The 13,813-nt window shown below is 43.4% G+C and overlaps 1 long non-coding RNA gene across 1 annotated transcript in view; it reads right to left on the reverse strand.

The window, feature by feature from the left end:
- LOC149749002 (uncharacterized) overlaps nt 1-13,813 on the reverse strand; it is a 22,706-nt gene continuing 8,893 nt past the window's right edge. Inside the window, exon 3 of the long non-coding RNA XR_016393453.1 lies at nt 1-11,999. This is a non-coding gene — a long non-coding RNA (uncharacterized LOC149749002). The remainder of the gene's footprint in view (nt 12,000-13,813) is intronic.

The raw sequence follows: 13,813 nt of genomic DNA on the forward strand, positions 1-13,813 counted from the left end.
AAGTGAACAACTGATCAAGTAATAGAGTTGCTACAGTGTAGGGAGTAGGAGTGGAAAGAAGAGATTGACGAGTAGGTGATACAATATGTAAGTAATGGGCTTGAGACTTTCTAGTAAGTCAGACAGTGATGCTTGACTGGGCAGGAGAGCTCTTTGTTTTGTAAATTACTTGCAAACTGGTAATTGTACTTTATGGAGTTACGGTGAACCTGGGACACAGTAAACACTAAATTTCATAGAATTTCACCGCTGGAAGAAATCTTCAATGTCATCTAGTCAAATTTCCCAAGAGATGTCTGAAAGCCCCGTGTGGACTCAATTTACCAGAAAATGTTTCTGATTTCAAAAATTTTATTAAAGAAAACCCCACAGAGGGACTTCCCTGGTGGCGCAGTGGTTAAGAATCCGCCTGCCGATGCAGGGGAACATGGGTTCTTCCTGGTCCGGGAAGATCCCACGTGCCGCGGAGCAACTAAGCCCGCGAGCCACAACTACTGAGCCTGCGTGACACAACTACTGAAGCCCACGCTCCTAGAGCTTGTGATCTGCAGCAAGAGAAGCCACTGCAATGAGAAGCCCGCGCACCACAACGAAGGGTAGCCCCCGCTTGCCTCAACTAGAGAAAGCCCACGTGCAGCAACGAAGACCCAACGCAGCCAAAAATAAATAAATAAATAGTTTAAAACCCGCAGAAATTTTTACAAGTAACCCCATATGTTATAGTTCTGAATATTACTTCACAACTCTGAGAAAGTCACTTCATTTTTGTGGGCCTTTGCTCAAAACATGACCTTGGGCAAGTCACTTCACCTCTCTGGATATTAGTTCCCTTATCTACAAATAACCCCAGCTCTGTCTTGCCTGCCCCTCAGGGTGGATAACAGGCTCAAGAAGATGATAAAAGTGGAAGGTTTTGGTAACCACAGGGTACTTTCTAAAACATAAGAAGTGTTGCTACCAGCTCCTACATTCCCCCTCGAGCGACATCCCAATGCTAAGCAAGAGTAGCAATGTTTCATCCCTCTCCATTCTATTAAGATGTTTCTCCCCCTTGCCCATAATTCTCCCCCATAGAATCACCCACAGATGGGTCCCTACAGGAACATTCTCCAAGGGGTCCTGTGTTTTTTTCATGAAAGACAAGGAATGGGCTTGTGCGAGTCGCAAAGTCTGAGAGGGAACGAGCTGCACGCATACAGGGAGGCTTTCAGTGGGAGCAGCTGCAGGCCTTTTGCTTTTCTGCACATCCTCAGCTACCAGTGCCACTTGGCCCTAGGCCTCTATCAGCAAGGGTGAACCCTAAGGAGCCCGGCAGCTCCACACAGAGGACCCTCATAGCAGAACCTCATAATGGCACAGATTATTGTTCATTCTAACAGGCATTTAAGTAAGTGTTTGTTGTGAGTCAGGTCCTGTGCTTGCCACAGTGGGTAAGAGATGAGTCAGATGTGCTGCCTGCCCTTGAGACCGCACAGTTTAGTGGGAGAAACAGACTCATGAGTGTCATATACAGACTGGGTTATGACCAAAGCCCACACAGCGTTTGGGCACAGTTGATGGATCACTTAAGTCTGTCTGAGGGCTCAGGCTGGGCTTCTCAGAAGAGATAAGATTTAAATGTTACCTTAACAAGAGTGTAGAAATTCTCCAGGGGGATTAAAGGTGGTGGGGGGCTCATTTCAGACAGAGGGAGGTGAGTATACAAAGGCACAGAGATGTGAAAAGGCATCTTGGTTCTGGGCACAGTAACAGAGAAGCTGGAATGTGTGCTTCACACCAGGGAATGGAAAGATTTGAAACCAGAGAGGTAGCTGGGGGCCCAAGGAGAGGCTTTTATGATGTCATGGGGAGCCACTGAGGGGTTTTAGGGTGGAGAATGCCATAATCAGGTAATGTTCTTAGAGCATTTAGGTGACAATAAGGGGTCTGGGTGGGAAAGGAGAGAGAAGATAAATTCACTGAGGGTATTAAAGGAAAGCACAGATTCTAGAGAGATTTAGAAGGTAGAAATGACATCTTATTATGAGAAATTCTAAGAGCTCCAGCACAGAAAATTGAAAGAGAAAGACAGCAGACTAAAAATTTAGTGAGGGTCCACAGGTAAGATGACAAGATATCTTGTATCAAGCAAGTCACACCCTGACTTCCATTTCTTGATGGCCTGGCCGAGATGGCCTATGTAATGTTTATGGACAGGAGGTCAAAAGCTTTCATTACAAATTATTTTTACAGCTACAGAAGTGGATTCAGCAGAACTGGCTGGCTAGGCCAGTGTTTCCCTCCTTTCCCTCCTGCCCCAAAGCTAATTGCTTTGTCAAGGAGGATGCCTTCCCCAGATAGAGAAAGGCCACATTTTGGTTAAGGATTGACAAATAGCTATGCCAGGATCTCCATACTAAGTCCTAGCTAGATCCACGCATTACCACAAAGAACTGCATAGCTCAGAATGCTTGGCTGCCTATAGCATACCGTCACAGACCACACATGTGGCAAATTCCCAGAAGAATTGATATATGAGCTGGGTCTTGAAGAAAGCAAAGGAAAAATAAGCACATTAAAATGATATCCTACCTGATTTGGCCCTTTTTTAGAAGTACACCTAGAATGTTCTAGAGCAGAGCTGTCCAATAGAACTTTCCACAATGATGGGAATGTTCTTCTGTATGATCCAATATGGTAGCCACTAGTCACATGTGACTATGGAACACTGTAAATGTGGCTAATGTGACGGAGGAACTGATTTTTTTAAATGTTATTTTTAAATTATTTATTTATTTATTTATTCATTCATTCGTTTATTTATTTTTGGCTGCGTTGGGTCTTTGTTGCCCTGTGCGGGCTTTCTCTAGTTTCGGCGAGTGGTGGCTACTCTTCATTGTGGTGCGCAGGCTTCTCATTGCAGTGGCTTTTCTTGTTGCAGAGCACGGGCTTTAGGCACGCAAGCTTCAGTAGTTGTGGCGCACAGGCTTAGTTGCTCTGCGGCATGTGGGATCTTCCCAGACCAAAGCTCGAGCCCACGTCCCCTGCATTGGCAGGCGGATTCTTAACCACTGCGCCACCAGGGAAGTCCCAGGAACTGATTTTTTAATTTAATTTTTATGAATTTAAATTAAAATAGCCACCTGTAGCTAGTGGCCACCATGTTGAACAGCACAGCTCTGAAGCCCACTTAGCAAGCCTAGATTCTGTTTCTCACGTTTATTCTTTGCTTCATTCTCCACGCCTGTCTCTGTTCTCTTCTGCCTAGTCCCTCCAGGTTGATATACTAATTGACTATCTTCTAGCTTCCAACATTGGACCTGTTTCCTGATTATTGATTTCCTCTCTCTCTCATCACAGCAGAACCCTGGACTATCTTCCATTTGACTCATACCTCCCCAACCTGTGCTGGAGTGTGGGCCTAGAGGAAGTAACTTCAGAGAACCTGTCCTGCCACGTTGGGCTCTCCACCAGGCCTTATCCTCTCCCTCCCTTCTTTTCCTCAGTTTCTTTTCTAGGCCACTTTAACCAGCTAGTTAGTAACCTGAAATATTCTTTGGTGTTTTCCCTCCCTGACAGCTTGAGTTAGAGGATGGAACAGTTGGAGGATGGAGGCGTGTATATTGGGGCTGGGGAGGGAGGCTTATAACTGGTTGAACAAATACTTTGATTTGAGGTCTCTGGGCTCCATCCTGAGGCCTTTTCTGTCAGGCCTTTTTAACTTTGATTTATATACAGATAGCAATATTGATAGATTGATTACACCTGTGGATGGAAAGGATAGATTCAGGATACAAAAAAGGGTCTTGATAGGCCAAAGCATTGGGCCAAATTTAACAGGATGCAGTGTAATGGTGACAAACCTCAGATCCTGCTTTGGGGTCTAAATGGCTAATTGCCTAAGTACCAATATATGGCTTAGAAGACTTGGTAGTTTTAGCTAATTAGGAATCAGTAACGGATAACAAGGAAGGCAATAATATCCTCTTGGAAAGCACTAATAGAATCATATCCAACAAGAGAATTCACATCCAACAGAGACGTGCTCAATTCCACCCTGACCAGACCACACGTTGATCACTGTTTCAGATTCTGAGCACCTCACTCTTTTTTTAAAGGGTGAACATTGACAAGCTGAATGACCACAGTGGTAAAGGGACTGGTAACCTGTCCTATAAGGACCTGGGACAATTGAGCCTTACAAGAGCAGACCATGGGGACAAGGTCACTGTCCTAAATCTCTGAAGGGCAGTCACAGAACAGAAAGCAGGCATGCTTTAAGTGGCTCCAGAGGGCAGAGCAAAAACAAACGAGTGAAAGATGGAAAGAAATTTTTTAAAAAAATGAGCGAAAACTCTAGCAGATTTCAGCTCAGTATGAGGAAAATGTTTCCAGTTGTCAGAGCTGTGATTTGGGCAGTTTAACCTGCAGAGGCAGAGTTTGGTAGAGACCCTGCAGAAACGATGTTAAACATGCCCCAAAGCCAGTCTGCTCAAATATTGATTGTCTCCACAGTGATGGATAGCTAATTCAAAATGTGTAGGCCCCATACATGCTGATCCCATTTAGCTTCCAGGTTCTATACTAAGTGTTAACTCCTCATTCCAGCTCACATTCTTGTTAAATAACCTGGGCTCCTCGTATGTGGAAAACCGGTTTCGAGCACAGAACCTCTAGCACCAAGCAGAATGGCAACACAATTTTAGCTCCCGAGCAAATGGGTCTCACAATAGCATGAGTTCAATGTATGCATTAACATTTGAATATGCTGTATAATAAGCGTGATGATTACTCTGAGAAGAATACTTGAAGAATAAAATAATCTGTGATCATTAGAGGAAAAAGGGGCTAGCAATTTATGGCATGGCTGCTGCTTGATATTCAAAAGTACATGACAGCTCTCATCACAGGTAAAAGGTAACTACTGTGATTATAAAATGTAATGACAGTGGCAGGAAGTGATCAGAATTTTACCGGAAACCAGTTTGTGGTATAGTTTCTTACCACATTCAGATTTATAACTTATAAAAACGTGTTCCCATTTGGTTGTTTGGTTCCTTTGGGCAGTTTGAATGTGAATCCATTGTAATCTCAACTTTGCAGGAAGTGGCCGACCGAGTTTTCACGGGAAATGACAAGCTGAGGTGTGGAGGCCTCAGGTTGGACGTGGGGACATGACAATCACCTTGTGCTGGGAGAGAAGCTGTAATGGGGAGCTGGCTGGTGCCCCACACCTTGGATGACCTAGACCAGCAGTTCTCAAAGTCTGCTCTGCAGATCGCTGGGGGATCCTGAGACTCTTCCAGGAGGTCCATAAGATCAAAATTATTTTCCTAATAATATTAAGATGTTACTTGGCTTTTTCACAGTATTGAAAGACTTCAAATTATATGACTCAACTTATATGAAATGTCCAAAATAGGCAAATCTATAGAGACAGAAAGCAGATAAGGAGCTGCCCAGGGTAAGGGGAGGCCAGAAGGTGGAGTGACTGCTTAATGGGTACGGGGTTTCCCTCGGGGTGATGAAAATGTTCTGGAACTAAGTAGTGGTGGTGGTTTCATAACTAAATGCTACTGGATTGTATAATTTTAAATGGTTAAAATGGTGAACTTTATGTTATATAAATTTTACCACAGTAAAAAACAGTCCAAAAATAAATAAATAAAGCATTAAAACGAAAAACAGTAATCTTTTGGAGTTCTGACTATCTTGCTCTTTGCTGCAAATACTCCTCTATATCCCGGCTCCTCCCTTACCTCCTCAGAGCTATCTGAGAGGTTTCGTCCTGGGCTTTCATCCTCAGTTTTGTTAGCCAAATAAAACATAATTCTCAACTTTTAGGGTGTGCATTTTTTCAGTCAACATGACAAAAGAAAAAAAATGGCTAATGATATTAAGTAAATGAAAGAGATCCATTCTTATGACTTGTTAAATGTTTCCATATAATTTTTCAGACCTCATAGCATGTTAGGGCTAGGAGAGACCTTGGTTACCTCCTCATGCAAGTTGGAAATAGGGTAGGGGAATTCCAAGGTGATCCTGTGGAACAAATAGGGATCAGGAGCTAAAGAGGAGAGATCAGGAGTAGGGAACAAAGTCTCCCAGGAGCGGAGAGAATGCATAAGATAATAAAGCGAGAAAGGGTTGCTTAAGATGATTATCAACCAGCATTTAGGAAACCCCCTACCCAGAAGAAAGGCCAGAGGAAGGCAAGAGAGCTAGGAGATGGGAGAGTCCCAGAGCAGGGCAAGAGGCCCCAGGGCATGCATTAGCAACCGGGGATACACAGAGTTTCAAATTAAAGAGCCCTTCAAAGCTTCCCACAAAAACCAGTGGCAGTGCCTTGTCCCATCCCACCCTGACAGAGCTCCCCAGAGGCAACTGCTGCCAACACTTTTAGCTCTTTCTTCTGATGTTTACCTCCTATTTATAGACACATGCTCTGTTCTATGTCTTGGTTTTTCCACTTTAGACATTATCTATTGACTTCATATTATTAGAAGACTAGGATTTAGCTCTCGGCTACCACCTCTAAAAGCCAAGTGGGCACTAGTAAACTGGAAGCCAAGTGACCCATCTTAAAGGGAGGCAGCTGCTATTCAGCGGGTTATTGCCAGGGAATGTAGCTCTGCAATGCAGAATGTGTCAAAGTATGTTCATTTGTAAGTAATTAAAACACAACCAGAAAACTGACTTAACGATGAAGCTCACACTAAAAGTCCAGGTAATTTAAGCTTCAGGGTTGGTTTGATTCAGCAGAGCACCAGTGTTATCAAAGCTGACCTTGATGTGAGATGGCTAAGGACAAGTCCCAGAGCTCCTTGTCCATATCCAGAGAGATACAGGTCACTTCTGGAAGCCTCTTTCTCAGGAGTCCTAGCAAATCTCTATTAATCTGGATTGAGTCTTATGCCTGTATGAAATACTATGGGGCTCAGCCCAGGTCCCCTCTTCTGGGGCAACACATGAATCCCTCAGCTGCTGGGAATAGTCTTGCTCTGGGCCTTAGGAAACCACTTCCCCCAAGGTTTTACACCCCCTTCCAGGGTGCAGCCTGAGGCCTGTGACTGGCTGATGTGGGAATACAAATGTCTGGCCCCCTTACTTCAGTTTGGGACAACTCTGAAGGGCCATCCCCATTCCTGAGTTCCTGGGATCAGCTGAGGCTTTGGTTGTAACTACATTGCACCTACTTTGCCGGTCGGCTTCTCTCCACCCCCACCCTTGTCTTCTTCAGGTCCCCATAGGTGTGTGTCCTACAGACACTCCTCAGTAAGCCTTCTGCATGCAGCTCTCCATCTTGGATTCTGTTTCCAAGGAACCCAGTCTTGAAGCAGTGCTTGTTTCTGAATCAACAAAGGTGACAAAAGGTAGGGCTATGCTGATGAATTAGGACTAGTTTGCATGCCCTGTTCTAGAACCAGGGGTGGGATCAGCCTCTCCCAACAGCACATAGGCTGAGCCAGAGAGGATAGGGACTGGAACAAAGCCTTGAATTGTTTACTAAAAAGGGAAGGATCATATTGGGGAGGCAGCTGCACAGACCTTTTGATCTTTCCAGAAAAGTCAGAAACAGTTTATGTAAACAAACAAACAAAAAACTCATGATGTTTTAATGTCGAAAACTAATTGAGATATTTTTAAACACTATTAAGAGCCAACAAGTCACGGTCTAATACTGCCTGCATTTCAGCAGTTTGCAACCTTGGCCAGAGAGAACATAGGTGTAGTTTGTAGCCCCAGAGAGCCAAGCTGGCACTAATAGTGATCATGAAGTCAAGATTTCAGCTCAACCTAAGGAACAGTTTCCTAATGATTTGAGCAAGATGAAAACGGAATGAAGCACCTCAGGAGATGAGTTCCTTGGCAACAAAGGCCATTGATTTTTTGTTTGTTTTTTTTTAATTTTATTTATTATTTTTGGCTGTGTTGGGTCTTCGTTTCTGTGCGAGGGCTTTCTCTAGTTGCGGCAAGCAGGAGCCACTCTTCATCACGGTGCACGGGCCTCTCACTGTCACGGCCTCTCTTGTTGCGGAGCACAAGCTCCAGATGCACAGGTTCAGTAGTTGTGGCTCACAGGCCTAGTTGCTCCGCGGCATGTGGGATCTTCCCAGGCCAGGGCTCGAACCCATGTCCCCTGCATTGGCAGGTGGATTCTCAACCACTGAGCCACCAGGGAAGCCCCAAAGGCCATTGTTTGAGTCTTGTTAGAATTTGAACTATATGATCTTTGAGTTCCTATTCATTGAATAGGAATTTTATCCATATAAAGTAGATATCCATATAAAGTGGATCCACTTTATCCATATAGAGTGGATATAACTTTATCCATATAAAGTGCCGTGTATACATAAAATACCACTGATACACCCTTTGGCTAATGTCAGTAGCAAACAGCAATGGGATTGCACCAATGGTTCTACTGAAACACAGCTCAATTTTCTTTTCTGGAAAACACACTCCATTTGACTCATTTCTTCTGGGTACTTCAGTATCAAAGGAAATAAAAGGTGAAAAGAGAAGCACATGATTCTTTGCCCTGCTCCTGTCTTAGATACAAAAATGTCGCCAGCAAATCCTTTACAGATATCACATTATGAGACCCTCTGTTGCTTAGAAGTTAGCATTATATTCTAGCATGTCAGAGCTGGAAGCATCTGAAAGATCATGCAGTCTTACTCTTTCATTCAATAGAAGACACAGAGAAGAGAAGGAACACACCTGAATGACACAGAAAAGCCAGGACCAGGATCCAGATCTCCTTACTCTCGGAGCAGAGTTCTCTCACTGCAACCCAAAACCCATTTTTTGTCATTAAGGTGAAATAATTTGCTATTGTCAGCTATCCTGGAGTGATAGGACTTCTGGGCTAATGGACCTCAAGATTCTCACAGACAGCAGGTAGCCAGGCTCTGTCCTTTTCAGCAGTGTAGAATGCCTAATCATTTGTAGAGACAGCTTATTTGATTCTGTTTAGGATTTTCTTTTTAAAAGGTAATACGCTCACATGGTTTAAAAAAAAAAAAAGGTGTTCACTAAAAGTTTAACTCCCACTTCTTCCCCCATCCCTCATATCCCTCCTACAGGTGATTTCTCTTATTAGTTTCTTGTGAACCATTATAAGAAATTTGAAGTCACTTTCCTTGATTCTCAAAACGATCTGGTAGGGTGGGGATATTTACTCACCTTCATTTCACCTATGAGGAAACTGAGACTTAGGGAGCCTAAGCAAGTGAAAGAATGAAAAACTAACCAAGTCCAAACTCAGTGTTCTTTCCGCAATTTCACTATGCCTTTCAATAGCTGCGAGGTGTGTATAAAAGGTACAAGTGGGCATGGAAGGCAGGCTGAGCCACTGAATCAGAGCTCCTTAAACTTCCCAACAGGACAGAGCTTGCAGAGGGAGTGACTGGCCCAAGGTGAAAGGGAAGAGGGACCCACCAGGCAGATGTCCACCCGGAAATAGCATTTGTTTCATCCTGCCCCTTCATCCCATACACCTAATCTGTCACAAAGCCCTGTCAAGTTTTCCTGTGAAATATTTATCCCATCTGTTCCTCCCTTTCTCTTTTCACAGCAAAAACTCTGGTGCAAACTTCAGTTACCTCACATTGGGTTATTGTCACAGGCTTTTAATTGGTCTCCTGGTGCACAAATAGCTTCAACCTAAATGAGCATGTATTACATCCAATTTCCATTTATAACATGTGGGTAAATGATGCTGGTCCTTCATAAAGCCTAAATTTTAATCTTTCAACTCCACTCAGTGGAAACAACCTCATTAGTGTGTTAGTAAAAAGAGTCATGTAAAGAAGACTTGCTCCAGCTCAGAAACAGGGCCGGTCTTGAGAAAGAAGAGACTTGTTAAGAAAATGAATAAATAGCAATGTTATTCATACACTGGAATCGTACTCATCAAAAAAAGAAATGAGTTACTGATGCATTCAACAACCCAGATGAATCTCAAAAATATGTTGAGGGAAAGAAGTCGGACACACGAGAGTACAGGTGTATGATTTCATTCATATGAAGTCCAAGAATGCGCAAAATTGTCTCTTGGGGATATAATTTAGAACAACTGTTGCCTCTGATGGGGCACTGGAAGGGATACAGGGGGATGCGATAGCAGTGCTTTCTATCTTGATTGGGGTGTTGGTGAACACCTTTGTTAAAACTCACCAACTATATGCTTAACATCTGTGCATTTTACTGTAATTACTCCTCAATTTAAGAGAGAGAGAAAGAGAGAGGAGAAAAAGAGAGCGAGAGGGAGGCTGACCTGCTCAGGCTGTTGTAGAAAGAAGAACCCAGATGTCCAAACACGGTGGCTTCTGAGTGGCCCCCTGCACTCTCTCAACTTCTCTCTAAAACACATCAGAGGGGTGGGAGGGAGGGAGACGCAAGAGGGAAGAGATATGGGGATATATGTATATGTATAGCTGATTCACTTTGTTATAAAGCAGAAACTAACACACCATTGTAAAGCAATTATACTCCAATAAAGATGTTAAAAAAAATAAAACACATTTGAAGACATCGGGAAATTAGGAATCTCCCAACACTGTACAAAATCTGACAGAAATGTAATGTCAGAGTCTTGGCAACATCTCTACCCTTATAAAGTGCACGTTGCAGCTGTATGAAGAAAATCCAACCCAATTTTGAGCCCCTATCACACCCACCTCCATCCCAGGAGCAGAGTGCCCCAGAAAAGGCGTAAAGGCCCTTGGCCTCTCCCACACCGTCTGTCCTCTGGGCTCTGGGGACCTCCAGCCCTTTCGGAATAGATCTCAGGCAGGCAGAACACCTTTTCCCAGCATCCACACCCACTGTCAGGGGCCACCTCTAACAGCTCGCAAGCTTTTTGATTTAAATTTCATTTGTTTCCGAGTAATACAAGGAGAGAGTTTTAAACGCAAAAAAAGACTACTACGGAGCTTGTTACCAAAACAGCATGCTCCTGCCTGGCCCCTCCCACTTTCCTCCCTCATCTCCAGAGAGAGCAACTTCAATTCTTCTAGCTGTCATCTCTGGTGTCTGCCTTCTTTTATATAAATAATGTGGTTATATTACATCCAATGTTTTTTGAACATTAAATATTGACTTCCTACTATGAAAAATAAGGATTTAGTTCTCAGGTCCTCACTCCCACACAGCTTTGACTTCCCACCTCCTTTCGGTGTTGGTTATTTATGTTATGTGACTACATAATGTTTACAGATGAGCCCTATAACATATTGTAATTATATTTCTTGTACAACTTTTTATTTTTCCTGGAGTTAAGAATGACCTCTTTTTATTGTTTTCATTTCTCTGTCAAAGCTGCAAAGTCACCTCTCAATGCGGCTGCACAGGAGGTAATCTTCATGTTTATTTTCCAGCATACCTCCTGGAGCCCCTGTCCTCTGTTTCCATCTGTGTTCGGTTGTCCTGGAGGCCCACTACAGCTACCCTTAAGGGAGGGTATTCTCCAGTAGCTTCCTAAGAAAGGGTGCGTGGAGGGTTAATATTTTGAGATCTTGAATGTCTGAAAATATTTTTATTCTTCTCTCACTCTTGAATGACAGTTTGGCTGTGTGTTAGGTTCTAAGAGGAGGATCCTTTTCCTCAGAATTTCCTCAGAAGGCATCAATTCCTCCACTGTCTTCTAGTTCCCCGTGGTCTATTAAGTCTCATATCATTTTGATTTTTGATTCTTTCATTATGACTTTTTTTGTTTTGTTTTGTTGTTTTTTTGCGGTACGCGGGCCTCTCACTGTCGTGGCCTCTCCCGCTGCGGAGCACAGGCTCCGGACGCACAGCCTCAGCGGCCATGGCTCACGGACACAGCCGCTCCGCGGCATGTGGGATCTTCCCGGACTGGGGCACAAACCCGTGTGCCCTGCATCGGCAGGCGGACTCTCAACCACTGCGCCACCAGGGAAGCCTTCATTATGACTTTTTTCTCTCTTAGGACACTTTCAGGATCTCTGGTTTTCTGATTTTCATTATAATATGCCTTGATGGGCCATTTCAACCTGGAAATCCAAAGGAATTGTGTTGTATTATTGCTTGATAATTTCATCCTTTACAGCCGTAGGTACTGAAAATACTGGCATTTGGAGGTCTCTCAATGGAAATGCCTGCTTGCTTCCTGATCACCATGGAGTGATACCCACAAGTCTCTAAGACCTATCAGTACATCAGCGCTTCCAGTCATCTGTTTAGCCCCTCTCTCGTAAATATGAACGGACATTCAAGGATGGTCAGATACTCAGGAAAGACTTGTGAAAATTAACAAAAGGAAATCTCACTAAAATGGAGCTGGGAGGCCAGAGGGGGAGCTCTCATGTACATACCACGCAACATCCATAGAGATCCTGACAGGTAGAGACCTACCTTGCATCTCTAGCAAGAACTGACACTACTATACCACCTTGGGAGGAAGAAAGATTTCTCCTTGCTTGGCAACAGCTCAGCCAGTGAAAGGCCGCTATACTTCAAAGTCCCAGTTTCCTCCAATGGACTTTTTGTTTTTAACAGCCACTCCCAATTTCCCCTTCTTTATAGAAGAGTCTCCTTTCTTTTTCTTAACTAGACTTGCACGTAGTTCACCGTAGTTGTGTGTCCTGAGGTGCAATTCTTTGCTGCTCCCAAATAAACTCGTTTTGCTGGTAAAATAACTGGCTGTTTTATTGTTTTGGGTTAACAGACTCTAACACTAGAGCCAGAAATCTGAGCTAGTAAAAAGGAAGTTGGAGAAAATGGAGACAATTCAGATATCAGAATAAAACTTTATCTTCTCAAAGAGAAGAGATGTTACATCAATGAAATAAAAACAGGATGCTATGAAAAATGAATAATTATAGAGACAAAAAAAGTGCCCTTGGAAATTATAGCTAAAATAAAAGAAATTTGGTTATCTTAGATGTTCACTCTTAAACCAGTCACTTTGGACTTCCCTCGTGGCACAATGGTTAAGAATCCGCCTGCCAATGCAGGGGACGTGGGTTCAATCCCTGGGCCGGGAAGATACCACATGCCGCGGAGCAACTAAGCTCATGCACCACAACTACTCTAAGTCTGCGCTCTAGAGCCTGCGAGCCACAACTACTGAAGCCCGCGTGCCTAGAGCCCGTGCTCTGCAACAAGAGAAGCCACCGCAATGAGAAGCCCATGCACGTCAATGAAAAGTAGCCCCTGCTCACCGCAACTAGAGAAAGCCCACGCACAGCAACAAAGACCCAACACAGCCAAAAATAAATATTTTTTTAAAATAAAAAATAAACCAGTCACTTTCCTCAGAAAAGAATCCTCCAATCTCCTGCCTTTGGAGATTAGCTATTAGCATTCTGGAACTAAGTGGGGAAAGGGGAGTTGGAGGGGTATCTCGCCATTTGGGATGTAGACTTCCACTTAATTCCCTCCATTTGATTTTTTCTCTCTTTCTTGAACTCTGATTAGTCGGATATTGGACCTCCTGGACTGATCCTTTGATTTTATTTGTCATTTAGTATATTTCATTACCTTTTTGTTCTACTTTCTGGGAAAATTTCCTCAACTTTATCTTTAAATCCTTTTAAGGATTTGGGAGGATGTGGAGATAAGCATATGAGTTAAATCCATCATGACTAACCAGAAATCCTTCTGATATCATTTTACATCTTGACTGATGGTACAGCTGACTCTTGAACAACACAAGGGTTAGGGTTGCCAATCCTCCCTGAAGTTGAAAATCCATGTATAACTTTACAGTTGGCCCTCCACATCCAATCTGCATCCACAGATTCAATGAACCTTATATTGTATAGGACTGTAATTTGTATTTATTGAAAAAAAATTCACGTATAAG

The sequence above is a fragment of the Delphinapterus leucas genome, chromosome 6 (assembly GCF_059928025.1).
Source record: "Delphinapterus leucas isolate spDelLeu-1000000601 "Yukka" chromosome 6, BTC_Dleu_Yukka2, whole genome shotgun sequence".
NCBI classification, from domain to species: domain Eukaryota; kingdom Metazoa; phylum Chordata; class Mammalia; order Artiodactyla; family Monodontidae; genus Delphinapterus; species Delphinapterus leucas.